Below are 13,357 nucleotides of genomic sequence, written 5' to 3'. Positions count from 1 at the left end.
TTGGCATAATATTCGACTCAGATTTATCATTTGAGCAACATATAGCTAATATTAGTAGAACAGCCTTTATGCAGCTTAGGAACATCTCCAAACTAAGAAACTCCTTATCACTACAGGACGCAGAAAAGCTAGTACATGCTTTTATTACCTCAAGGCTAGATTACTGTAATGCACTACTGTCAGGTTGTTCCAGCAGGAACCTCAATAAACTTCAGCTGGTGCAAAATGCTGCAGCCAGGGTCCTTACTAAAACTAGAACATCTGACCATATCAGTCCAGTTCTATCAGCACTTCATTGGCTCCCAGTTAAATTCCGTATAGAATACAAAATTCTTTTATTAACATATAAAGCCCTACATGGCCTCGCTCCTGAGTACCTGCAGGATCTTATAGTATATTACGAACCATCAAGACTACTTAGATCTCAGGGTGCTGGCCTCTTACTCGTGCCCAAAATTCAGAAAACCTCAGCAGGGGGAAGAGCCTTTTCTTATAAAGCCCCCCAGCTCTGGAATAACCTTCCAGATAATGTTGGGGACTCAGATACAGTCTCAATCTTTAAATCTAGGCTGAAACTCATCTGTTTAGTTTAGCTTTTGGTAATTAATGTTTCTTAGATAAGGGCTGCAGGTCCAGGGGTTCGAGGACACAGGGAATTGTAGTACACTGAGATGCTGGAGCTGTCGTCTCGCTGCTTACACGCGATCACTCAGGTTTGTGGACGGTGGAGCAGATAGATGCTGGTGTTTTTTTCAGGGTGCTCCCGTGTCCGTGTTACCTTCTGGCTCTCTCCTTTTAATTATGCTGTGATAATCAGACCTGCCGGAGTCATCAGACATACCCAGATGCTGATTCTCAACATTCTCCGCCCTCCATAAAATTTCTCTTAGAACTAACTTCTCTCTCCTTACCTTCCCCGAGTAAATGGCCACCCAGCCCGACCTGCTGGAAGATTGCCCGCTGAGGTCCCCTCTACCTGCATCTAACCAGCTGCCACCTACCAGTCCGGCCAGCGGGTCCCCCCCAACCCGTCACCACCCATGGCTCATCCGCCTGCTGCTGCTGCCTGTTTGGTGGCCGTGCTGAAACCTAGATGGACTCGTGTCTGTCTGACACTATTATTATCATCACTATTAACTTTCTGTTGTATCTGGTTTAGTAATTTTTATCATTAATGTTTAAATAGTTCTGATCAGAGGAGGACGGGTCGGGTCCCCCTTGTGAGTCTTGGTTCCTCCCAAGGTTTCTTCCTCCAGCTCTGAGGGAGTTTTTCCTTGCCACTGTCGTCGTTGGCTTGCTCACGGGGGTCTTTGATCCTTCATGTTATTCCTTCTTTCTTATCTGTCTCTGTCCTTTATTAAGTACTAATTATGTAAAGCTGCTTTGTGACGACAACAGTTCTAAAAAGCTATACAAATAAATTTGACTTGACAAGTTGGGTGTTTCTAATAAAGTGGCCAGTGAGTGGAAGCACAAGGTGGGTGTTTCTAAAAAAGTGGCCAGTTAGTGAAAGCACAAGGTAGGGTTTCCAATAAAGTGGCCAGTGAGTGGAAGCACAAGGTGGGTGTTTCTAAAAAAGTGGCCAGTTAGTGGAAGCACAAGGTAGGGTTTCCAATAAAGTGGCCAGTGAGTGGAAGCACAAGGTGGGTGTTTCTAATAAAGTAGCCAGTGAGTGGAAGCACAAGGTAGGGTTTCCAATAAAGTGGCCAGTGAGTGGAAGCACAAGGTGGGTGTTTCTAATAAAGTAGCCAGTGAGTGGAAGCACAAGGTAGGGTTTCCAATAAAGTGGCCAGTGAGTGGAAGCACAAGGTAGGGGTTTCTGATAAAGTGGCCAGTGAGTGGAAGCACAAGGTAGGGTTTCCAATAAAGTGGCCAGTGAGTGGAAGCACAAGGTGGGTGTTTCTAATAAAGTGGCCAGTGAGTGGAAACACAAGGTGGGTGTTTCTAATAAAGTGGCCAGTTAAAGAAGTTAATCTGTAGTTGTGTTTTTGCAGTTTGCTGCTTCTTCTCTCCGGCCTTCACCACAGAAATGCTCCAGTGTTGAAGCTGCTGCTGGCCGTCCTGCAGGTGAAATCTGAACATGTGGTGTGGTTTAGGCTCAGCTGGAGGAGCCGAGGCTGACGCTCTGCAGTTCTGGATGATTTGAGGGTTTTAGAAGAGTGTTTTGGAGGGGATTTATTCCAGATTGGGGGCCAGAAATGGAAAAAGGGCCAGAAAAGACAGAATGTGCTGGACTGTAAACAGACTGGGACGTTAATCATCGCAATAAAATAATATCGCGGGAGACTGAAACTTGCTGAAAATGCTAATGACACAGCGTCAGTTATATTTCACATAGCTCACCGACACCTGAGCCATGGATGCCTGCACATGTCATTTCTGCCATTATTTTCCTTTTTTAAAAAAGTAATCCTTTATTTTATTCTATTCGGTTTACAGAGTTGGTCGGTTGGTTGTGTTATTTTACTTCATAATTATTTCATTGCTGTTATTTTTATTCTTTTTAATAATATATTTAATGCACACACAAACACCCAGTAATAAGCCATAACAGCTGAAGTGAAGAGCACTGGTGATCTGGGTCCAGTGTCTCCTGTTAGGGGTAGATCTACATATCACTCAGTGAGTGAACAGTCAGGTCTTGAAGGTGATGAAGGTGATGAAGCAGGAGAAATGGACAAGCGTAAGAATCTGAGACACTTTGACAAGAACCAGACTGTGATGTTCTGACTGTTTCTCAAATAAAAAATCAAATAAAACTTAAAATAAAACTAAAAAAGAATAATAAAAAATGTATGGTATATAATAATATATAACAATATGGCATATAATAATGGTGTTATTATTCATATCTGGATGATGGAAGGTCTGGAAGCTCCCCAGACTGCAGCTCCATTGGCGCATGATGTTGCCAGTAAACCCCTCCCCAACCTTTTATTTTATTTTATTTAGTTTTTATATTGGTGGTTGGTGTGGCGTAACAGATAACACCACTACCTGCCAGTGAGCTAAAACACTACGTGGCAGACTGGGGTTCGATTCCTGGTCTGGGTGACTATGCTGTGCTACACCATTAAGAGTCCTTGGGCCAGACTCCTAACACTACATTGGCTTACCTGTGTAATACAAGTAACCTTGTAAGTCAGGTGAGAGCATCAGATAAATGTAAATATTGTATTAATTCTGCAATTTTCAATAAGTCTAAATATTAGCAGTAATAATAAAAGTTCATTCACCATTCATACTTTTTGTCATATCCTCTCGGCAGAGCTGTTCTGCAGTGTTCACATCATGGAGACAGTAGCGTAAAGAAAACACACTAAATCTGCCACGCCTCTTTAACCAGTAGGGGTGCTTGTTCCTTACTTAGCACCTCATGTCGGGATGGGAATCGAGTTACACTGTAAAAACCAATAAATCTCCTCTCATGTGGTGGAAATCTGCTATTAGAGCAGAAAAAAGAGAGAATATAGAAAACCATAAATACCAGAATATCAAACACCAGCGAACAGAAATTCATTACCTGAGTGTAATGAGGTTTTAATTACCAGGGACATGCCCATGTTTCTTCCTTTTCGCCCGTTTGGCCATACAGATGGAGCTAAAGCTGCAGGACCTGCAGACATCCTGAGTGAATTAGCAGGGACTCGGTTGGAGGACTGACAGGAGATTAAATTAAGGCCCTGAAACCCGACTCCAGAGCCGAGTGTTTGTGCAGCAGATTCTGAGGAGGATTCCCAAAAACACTGAGCCCAAACTCCCGGCCAGCCGGGATGGCTCTTTTCCATTTTATAGGCCTCTCCGTTCCAGTGTAGGATGAAATTGCTGGCATGCATACTTTCGCCTATATTTTACAGTCTGATGCTGTTTATGGGACGGAAGAGATGGATTTTTAACAGACGAGCTCAGTCCTTTACAGGAAGGTCTCTTCAGCTCAATATTTACTGCACTCTGCCAGGATTTAAAGAACTCCAGTGTTTTATCTCTGTCTGCTGTGTCTGTGGCGTACAGTCGATTACCACAGACCATCATTTTAACAGGACTCTCTAAACTTGACCTCAATTCTAAGTGAGTCTTGAGTCGGGTTTTTCTCCGGGTAACTGATCTTACACTGCATGAAGCATAGAGATGGGAAGCTCGGCTGCAGCAAAGCATTTACATTCACAGCATTTATCAGACGCTCTTCTCCAGAGTTCTTACAGAAGAGCTTCAATGTTTACTGAAGAAGAACCTCAGCTGGTTTAAATAGACTAAAATTCTAAAAATCTTAGACTCTACTAAACACAAGTCAATATAAGGACCATAATACTCTACTCTTCACCCAAGTCCTCTCAGAAGAGGAGGGTCTTCAGTCTGGGTTTGAAGACAGCGAGGGGAAGTTTATGCTGCTTCGCCATCAGCAGCTGGAGCCTGAGAGATGTTGTGGATGTTGAGGTGTGTTTAGGATCATTATCTGCTGTAGAAGCTTCTCCTTCTTTCATCTTCAGCTTTTTTTTTACAGATGAGATGTTTTGATTCCGGTATTTGCTGGTGTTTTAGTGTTTGACTGAATCCATTCTTCCCTGCAGCACAAGCCCAAAGCATGATACATCCACCCCCATGTTTAACAGTTGGAGAGGGGTTCTTTACATTAAAATTATAAACCCAGTTTTCTCCAAACATACTTTTCAAGTTTTCCAGTTAAACAGGGGTTCTAAATGTGCCTTTCTAGCAGCAATCTTACAAGCAGTTTTCTTTGAATGTTTTCTTGGTCTTCTTGGTTTTCCTGGACCTCAGCTTGACCTCTATTGCTCCTGTTATCTGCTATTTCTTAATACCATTAGGAACTGAGGAAACAGGTCCTCACAACACTCTCCTCCTGCTCTGTGGGCATCAGTTATGGTAATGTTAAGAGGTAATGGTAATGTTAAGAGTGTTCGGCAGCTGCTGATTGTTGGGACGAGGTTTGAGGAGTTTGTATAAAGCTGAAATGTACATCACCTGGTCTTTCTTAATGATGACTGTAAATAAGCCACAGCCCTAACAAGCTAATTAAGCTCCGAGATCTGGGTAAATCTACCTGAGAGCTCGAATCTGTTGAGTCCTCAAACTTTTATTGTATTTCTAAAATTGTACATAAATGATGCACTAATCTTAACCTAATCCTAGTAAGTAATCTGAACTTTTTCTCTTTTGGTGATCAGTTCATCTTCTACTCACACATTTTGATCATGATGTCCAAGCTTTTGTCACATAGTCAGTTTGAGAAGAGTGTGTAATGATGTCATCACACAGCTAGTGCTAGCACAATAATTAATGTACATAAGTTTCTATTTCTAAGTTTCCAGGTTTCTATTACCTGGTAGCTTTTGCTAAGATACAGAAACCTTAGACATCTGCAGTCTCCTGGGTGATCAACAGTCTAAAGAAAACCACTTTTCCATTAAACTATCACTTTAAAGTGACTCCAGCCTCTGCAGCAGACCCTCTTGCAGACAGTTCTTACTAAAGCTGGAGCTGAGAGATGAAGGCCTTAGTGTAGAGCAGTTCAGAAACTCCATCTGGAAGTTATCAGCTCCCCCAGGGCCTCGGGCTGTGTGTACACGGCCGGGCCTGCAGCCCAAACTAGCTGATAAAACCAGATAAGCCCGTGTTCACGATTAGGAGAAGGGAGCTTATTTTAGTCAGGCTGGAAAACAGCTCAGGGAGGAACAGGGTCGTGTTTAATTCTGAGGGGGGGGGGGATAGGGAAGTTTAGAGGTGTGTATTAGCACTGATGTATAGGAAAGATGGTGCTTCATTCATAAACTCAACAAAGCAGTGACACACTTGATTTCTTGTTTAAAACTGTTGAATAGTCCCGCACTACTTTACAACTCTGGAATTTGTAGTATTCTTTATTGCTACACAGCTGCGCTGGTGGTACTGGTTATACAGTGCGGTCCACATCCAATAATAAGGTGTAGCAATAATTGCCAGAGGGGTTGAATATCCCAAATGCAGCAAAAATAATAAATACAGAAGTTCCAGAAGAGCTGAATTACCCTTATTTAACTTCTCAGTCCTCCCCTCGATCTATAACTATGCATAATCTGATTGGCCGAGCAGCAGAACCATCTCTGCTCAGTTTACATTAGATCATTAAATCCATCTTAGCTTCTTACTGGGGTGATTATGATCATCATCCACATTGAGTGTTTTTGCAGGAGTAGTGAAGTGAAGCAGCTCCAGAGTAAGAGGAGTGATCCACAGTAAAATATCTCCAAAGTGAGAGGAGTGATCTACAGTGAAGTATCTCTAGAGTGAGAGGAGAGATATACAGTAAAATAGCTTCAGAGTGAGAGGATTGTTTTACATAAGAGCAGCTCCAGAGTGAGAGGAGTGATCTACAGTAAAGCAGCTCCAGAGTGAGAAGAGTGATCTACAGTAGAGCAGCTCCAGAGTGAGAGGAGTGATCAACAGTAAAGCAGCTCCAGAGTGAGAAGAGTGATCTACAGTAGAGCAGCTCCAGAGTGAGAGGAGTGATCAACAGTAAAGTAGCTCCAGAGTGAGAGGAGTGATCTACAGTAGAGCAGCTCCAGAGTGAGAGGAGTGATCTACAATAGAGCAGCTCCAGAGTGAGAGGAGTGATCTACAGTAAAGCAGCTCCAGAGTGAGAGGAGTGATCTACAGTAAAGCAGCTCTAGAGTGAGAGGATTGTTTTACATAAGAGCAGCTCCAGAGTGAGAGGAGTGATCTACAGTAGAGCAGCTCCAGAGTGAGAGGAGTGATCTACAGTAGAGCAGCTCTAGAGTGAGAGGAGTGATCTACAGTAAAGCAGCTCCAGAGTGAGAGGAGTGATCAACAGTAAAGCAGCTCCAGAGTGAGAGGAGTGATCTACAGTAAAGCAGCTCCAGAGTGAGAGGAGTGATCTACAGTAAAGCAGCTCCAGAGTGAGAGGAGTGATCTACAGTAAAGCAGCTCCAGAGTGAGAGGAGTGATCTACAGTAAAGCAGAGCAAAAGGGAAATGATCAACTTTCTCTTCCAGCAAATCCGTCCAGTGGAAAGAAGGAGTGTGAGCTGAGGTTGTGAGTGTGTGAGGTGTGAGTTGCTCTCTAAAAGCCGGATACTGACCCTCCCACTCCTAACTGCAGATTAAAGAGCTGCCATTTCTTTAATATTGAGAATAAATGTTTTACTGTCACTCTTGCTTCCAGTATCACCTGTCTGAAGCGCTCCTATTGGACTGATGGGTCGTACCTCTGAACCCTTCTGCCTTTAATTACAGTGCAGCTGTAGATCCCTGTGAACAAAGCTTTTTGTCAGCCTTTAACCCATGCCTGGATCAAACAGATGACGGTGTTATAAAGAGGGGGTCCAGCTGTGGTCCGGAAGCTCTGCACGCCTGGTTTCGAGGATAAATGGAAGCGTTCAGTGTGTTTCCTGCTGGGTTTACGGGGGCTTCTTTTAAACTTCTGTGAGTCTGAACTAATGAGAGAGGTTAAATCTGCCATTAAAACCAGTGCTTCATTTATTATTGATCTTCTAGACGCATTTTGTAGAACAGCAGTATATTTCTTAGCCTCGCATCGACAGAAGTCCTGTTTTGTGTAGTCTTAAATTATATTGTAAAAGTCTTTGATTTTATGAGTGTGTGTGTAAGTCATAGGAAATCAGACCCTTAAAGTAAACAATGGGAAACCTCTGATATACATTCACAACAAATGATGTTTGAACACAGCCTACTACTACTAGTACTAATAATACCCTACTGCTGTACCCCTAATACTAGCTTACTACTAATAATACTACTAGTAGTAGTAGATGAGTAAGTAGACAACAAGTAATGGAAGTGTATACTTATTATACCAATAAGCAGCGTGAATTCACTACTATATTATCTGAATCTCCTCTTGGTGATGTAATAGAGCATTGTTTGGAAGCAGATCTGCTACAACTCACAGTGAGAGCTAGCCAGGCTAAAGTACAGATTCCAAACATGGTGGAGGTAGTTTCACACACTCTTACAAATAATTCCTCAATCAGAGAAAAGAAGTCAACGTAGGATATATTTGCTAAATACCCAACTTGACAAGTTTACCTTTTTGTCCTCTCCATCTCTTCATTAGCTCTGTTGCTTTCTATGGCAATGATGGCAGCAGTTAGCAGTTATGTGATATGACTACAATGATATAATAGGGAAAATATTAAAGTTTCCTTGTAGTCAACTCTGGACATTTAGAACACTGCTGTGATAGGATGACCAGACATCTTCTTCTTCCCGGACATGTCCCTTTTATAGAATCTAAAAATGTGTCAAAGCCAGGAGTTCTGAATTGAGACTGTTATTAAGAAAGCTCAGATCTGGAAGGCCTAGAAAACTCTTGAAGAGAGCTGCTGGTATGCTGGTGTGAGGGGCAATTCAACCCCATATAACTGCCAAGGGTAGGGTGCACTGTTTTACTGTGCTGCATTGATTGTACAAATATAATCTTCATGGAAGAAGGAAACCTTACATTATTTCATCATAACTACATGTCAAAGAAGAAACAGCATTCTGTGAAAAGAACACCCTCCCAACTGTGAAGCATGGGGTAGATGCATCATGCTGTGGGGTTGTGTTGCTGCCAGTGACATTGTACAATATTGTACAGGGAAGAATGGATTCCACAAATCCAGCAAATCCTGGATGCAAATTTCAAACCAGCTGTTATAAAAGGCTGAAGGTGAACACAGGGTGGCTTCTACCACAGGATAATGATCCAAAACACTCCATGGAGTACCTGAAGAGTCCTCGCAGATCCCTGACCTAAGCACTATCAGAAATATGTGAACAGACCTTGAAAAAGTTCTGCAGGAAGGTGGCCTAAGAACATCTCAGAACTAGAAGCCAAGAGTTGACAGATTTTTAGCTGTAAGCAGTGTTTATGAGCTGGACTTGGATTTGCCTGAAAAGTTGTCTGAAAAGACTGTAATTATGGGTCACTCCTGCCTCAGTGAATTAGTCATCTGTAAAGAGAGATCCTGGCATGATTATGAAGTCACTGTGGCTGTTAAATTCAGTCGGGGTGGGGGGGGGTGCTGTAGGTCCACTCATTTGACCCTGACTCAGCCACAGTATTTGCTCTGCTGAAGTGCTGAAGGTCCTCCTCTTCTGCACTATATGAACACGCTCAAGACACTGAGGTGAACATGTATATTTGTTCTGGCAGTGTTTAGTCTTGTGTTGGGCGACGGTAGGTCTTCTTTTAGAGCCCCGCTCTTCTCAAGGTGAGCAGCTTTAACTGCTAACAGATGAGCTGGTGGATTTAACTCTCAGTTTGCAGAAAGTAAAAAATCTCATCTCTGACTGTTCATTTATCTTTCTATTAACCTCCTGCTAACTTTGCACCTCCCAGTCTACTAACACGTTGGAAACCACTCTGTGGTGTTCACATTTGGCTTCCAAATCCTCCAATTTCCTGAACCATTACTAAAGCATTCTTGAAACACAAGGTCAAATTTGGCTGGACTGTTATGTGGATTATTACATTTAAATATATAAATAATAACAATAATATAATAAAAATAATCAATAACAAACAATATAATCAGCTACATATTGTCTGCTCCCTTGTGGATTATATGTGCACTGCATGCACTAGAAAAATACATATAGATTTCTAGAGTCTAAGAATATATATAAGCAAATCTTTATTATTATTTTTTTAAGTAATGGGTTGTAAGATCAAACACTCCAGTTATAAAGAATTTAAATTCACTGTCAATAATTTGATGGTTCAGGCTTTAAATGGTTACTGAGAACATGTAAGTGACTAACTTTAAGCTTTGCAGCTTTCTTGCGAACCCAAATGAAACCCTTTAGGGGTGAGAATGACTCTCACAACCGCCCAGACAGAGCCCTGAGGCCGAGCAGCAGCCTGGAGCTTTGAGGTAAATGAGATACTCATGTGTACGCTGAGATATAAATGGGTCATTCTGCCTCCTGCTCAGTGTCACCAGGCCTAATGGAAGGATATCAGCAGCTCTGTGCTGTTTCTGATCTCCAGCGCCGCTCCAGTGTTTACATTCAGCTCAGAGCTCATAGTGATGACCTCAGCTCCACTCACATAAACTAAACCCAGCTTTCTGCTTCTCCTTTAACCCCATCCTCTCCTCAGCTCAGAGTAGGCCTCCGATTTACAGGTCAGATTAAAGCCTGTGTTTTTAAACACACTGCTCATTTTAAAGCCCTTGTAAATCTATGGTCTCGGCCGGAACGTGTTGATGGCTCTGATGTTTAAGTGAAGTTCTGGTCACACCTTCTCATAAAGAAGTCATTGATACTGGGGTCAGTTTTCCAGACCCAGATTAAGCCTAAAACCTAGACTGACAGTGAAACGCCACTGGCATTGCAGTCCAGTTCAGTCCAGGAATCCAGCCCTTATATATAGTGGCCAAACAAATGACTATGGTGGACTATGTTGAGGGGTTATTTAAAGAGGACAAATGTCATTGTTTATATATCAGTCTTAAAACCAAATATCAGATCTTCAGGCAGAACCCTGCTGAAATCAGGAAGAACCTCTTATTTTATCCTGCTGATATTAACCACAATCCATCAGATTATATCATTTACAATTTTCCTTTCATCTAAATATGCTATATGTCCAAATTTATGTCCAGGTTTATGGACACCCCTTCTAATAAATACATTCAGCTACTTTCAGTTGCACCCATAGCTGCACAGATGTCTAAATGCACACACACAGCTTGTCTAGTCCCTGTAGAGAAGAAGTACTGCCAATAGAATAGGACTCTCTGGAGCAGATCAACATCATGACCCTATTGGCTCCATGCTGCCTAATGCCAGGCGTGGGCTAGAGGGGTATAAAGCCCCCCAGCATTGAGGAGCTGTGGAGCAGTGGAAGAACTGTGTTCTCTGGAATGATGGATGTCAACATGTCCAGGTCCAACATCCTGACCTCACTAATGCTCTTGTGGCTGAATGCAATCAAACCCTCACAGCAATGCTCTTCTCCAAAATCTAGTAGAAAGTCTTCTTCTCTGGACAGTAGAGACCGTTACTCCAACAACAGCAGGACCAGCTCTTTTAATGGTCTTGATTTCAGAAGAAACGGGGAATGAGCAGGTGTCCCAATACTTTTGTCCCACTTTTTTTTGATGATGTCACTCTGCATTTCTGGGTCACATTAAGCAATGTTTAATCTCCACTCCAATCACTCCCAACCACCTTGGACAAAGAAAATGCTTAGCTGGCTCAGAGACTCTCCTTGATTCACTCGAAGACACGCCACCATACAGGAGTTTAACTTCATCAGAGCAATAAAAACAGATCCAGGTTAAGGAGAGATCATTCTGCAGTGGCGGAAACTGCATAACCAGTCTATTGGAGATTACGCAGCACCTCCACATGCTTTGCGAAGAGAGTGTGTGGCTTCAAGCTAATTGTTGGAGTATAACCCAGAAAGCAAATGAGTCATGGCCAAGTTCTGACCCCCGTCTTTTAATCTTGCCCTCATACCTCTGCGGGATGACGCTGATGACTTTATCCAAACTTGTGTGATGGACCACAGCCACCACCGGCCTCAGCTGGGCCGTAAACTCCAACAGACTAATGTTCACCCTGTTAGTGATTAAAAAGTAGAGTCATGACTCTGCCTGTTCTATCAGGCAGGGGCTCGGCCTGTATATCTGGGTGCTTTTACTTTCACTTTTTATACACTTAGCTTTTGACAGGATTTTTGGAAGCCACATTGACATGCTCTGCAGTTTTTGTGGATTACCTTATTAACATGTATTTTACCCAAAGTTATCTATCTAAAACCCTCATCATACAACTATCAGTGCTGGGAGGGTGAAGGCCAGCAGAGTCTTCCTCTGAGACACGTGAAGAAGCTCCACCACATCTTCCCAAACTGCCGCTAACACACCACCACTGGAGCTCAACACGCTTAAAGGAGGATGATCACTGCTAAAGCAAACTCCACATAACAGCAGCGTTTTAAGCCATTCCAAAAGATCCTCTTTCATTCCATCACTCTCTGAATGCTAGTAAACATCACTCAGCCCGTTTACTCGGGTTCCTCTTTCGCGCTCTGTTGACAGTCCGCTAGCTCAGCCGTGAACTCTCCCGGCCTGATGTTTGCTGGTCTGGATTACAGCGCTGATTCTGTTTACTCTCCCCAGGTCAGCTTTCTCTCTGTTTGCTCAGAAGTGAAGGATGACCTTCAGTAGAGAGTGAGGTAGATGAAGGACTCCTGTGTCTGATCGATCGCCCACTTATGATCTCACTGCTGGGTTTTTGAGAGCATGGCCTTCACGTTTGTCACTGAAGAAGCTGAGCTGGTCTGTTGTGGGTGATGTGGGTTCTGATGCTGTACGACTCACTGTAATTTACAGACATGAGATGACGTGCAGGAGTCTGTATCAATACTTCTATGTCAATGTGTTCTACTGCATGTTCTAGATAACACACAGTCACACAGTCATACTGTGCCAGAAACCACACAGAAATCAGGTCTTTCACAGCGTATGGTTTGAGGAGAGTGTGTGATGATGCAGTTTTAATTGCACCTGAAATCCTCTGAAAGAGAACCTTTAATCCTGACTTTACTATTAGCTCATAATGTGGAGCAGCGAACGCAGCTGCAGATAAACAGCCTCCTTTAAGAGAGAACTCTGGCGCCAAAACATAAACCCCTCATGCTCCCTACGTCCATTAGGGGTGGTTTAATTAAACCCCCTTTCAACCATGATGAGCCAACGCGAGCGCTGAATGATGTCACCATTGCAGATGAGGGCTAGTCGGAGTGTGTTTAGTATTACAGCGGATCACCCGAGACCAGGCTGAATACTTTTCTTGGCAGAGGAATCCAGCCCTGTTTTAAAGCCCTCCGAATGAAGGGGTTTAGTAACAGCACTGAGGAAGTAACTCCACTGTCAGCCCAACAGAACAAAAGGAGCTGCTGAAGCACAGTGTAGCAGAAAGCCACCTCCAGATGATGCAGACAGACAGATAGACAGACAGACAAACAGATAGACAGACAGAGAGACAGATAAATACAAAAACAGACAGATACACAAATAGACAGACAGATAAAAAGACAGACCGACAGACAGATAAATACACAGACAGACAGATAGATAAAAAAGACGGACAGATAAAAAGACAGACAGATAAAAAGACAGACAGATAAAAAGACAGACAGACAAACAGACAGACAAACAGACAGATAGATACAAAGACAGACAGACAGATAAAAAACAGACCGACAGACAGATAAATACACAGACCGACAGACAGATAGATAGATAAAAAAGACAGTCAGATAAAAAGACAGACAGACAGACAGACAGACAGATAAAAAGACAGACCGACAGACAGATAAATACACA

At 42.8% G+C, this 13,357-nt stretch overlaps 1 protein-coding gene across 1 annotated transcript in view; it reads right to left on the bottom strand.

Annotated features, from left to right (window-relative positions):
• stmn4l (stathmin-like 4, like) overlaps window positions 1-11,608 on the bottom strand; it is a 111,369-nt gene extending 99,761 nt beyond the window's left edge. Inside the window, exon 1 of the mRNA XM_072688942.1 lies at window positions 11,604-11,608. The gene's annotated coding sequence lies outside the window, so the exon portion shown is untranslated. The remainder of the gene's footprint in view (window positions 1-11,603) is intronic.
• Window positions 11,609-13,357: the final 1,749 nt, after the last annotated feature.

This window comes from Salminus brasiliensis, chromosome 10, assembly GCF_030463535.1.
Source record: "Salminus brasiliensis chromosome 10, fSalBra1.hap2, whole genome shotgun sequence".
NCBI classification, from domain to species: domain Eukaryota; kingdom Metazoa; phylum Chordata; class Actinopteri; order Characiformes; family Bryconidae; genus Salminus; species Salminus brasiliensis.
The sequence above is the reverse complement of the archived record's forward strand: the minus strand, read 5'-3'. Positions and strand labels throughout refer to the sequence as shown.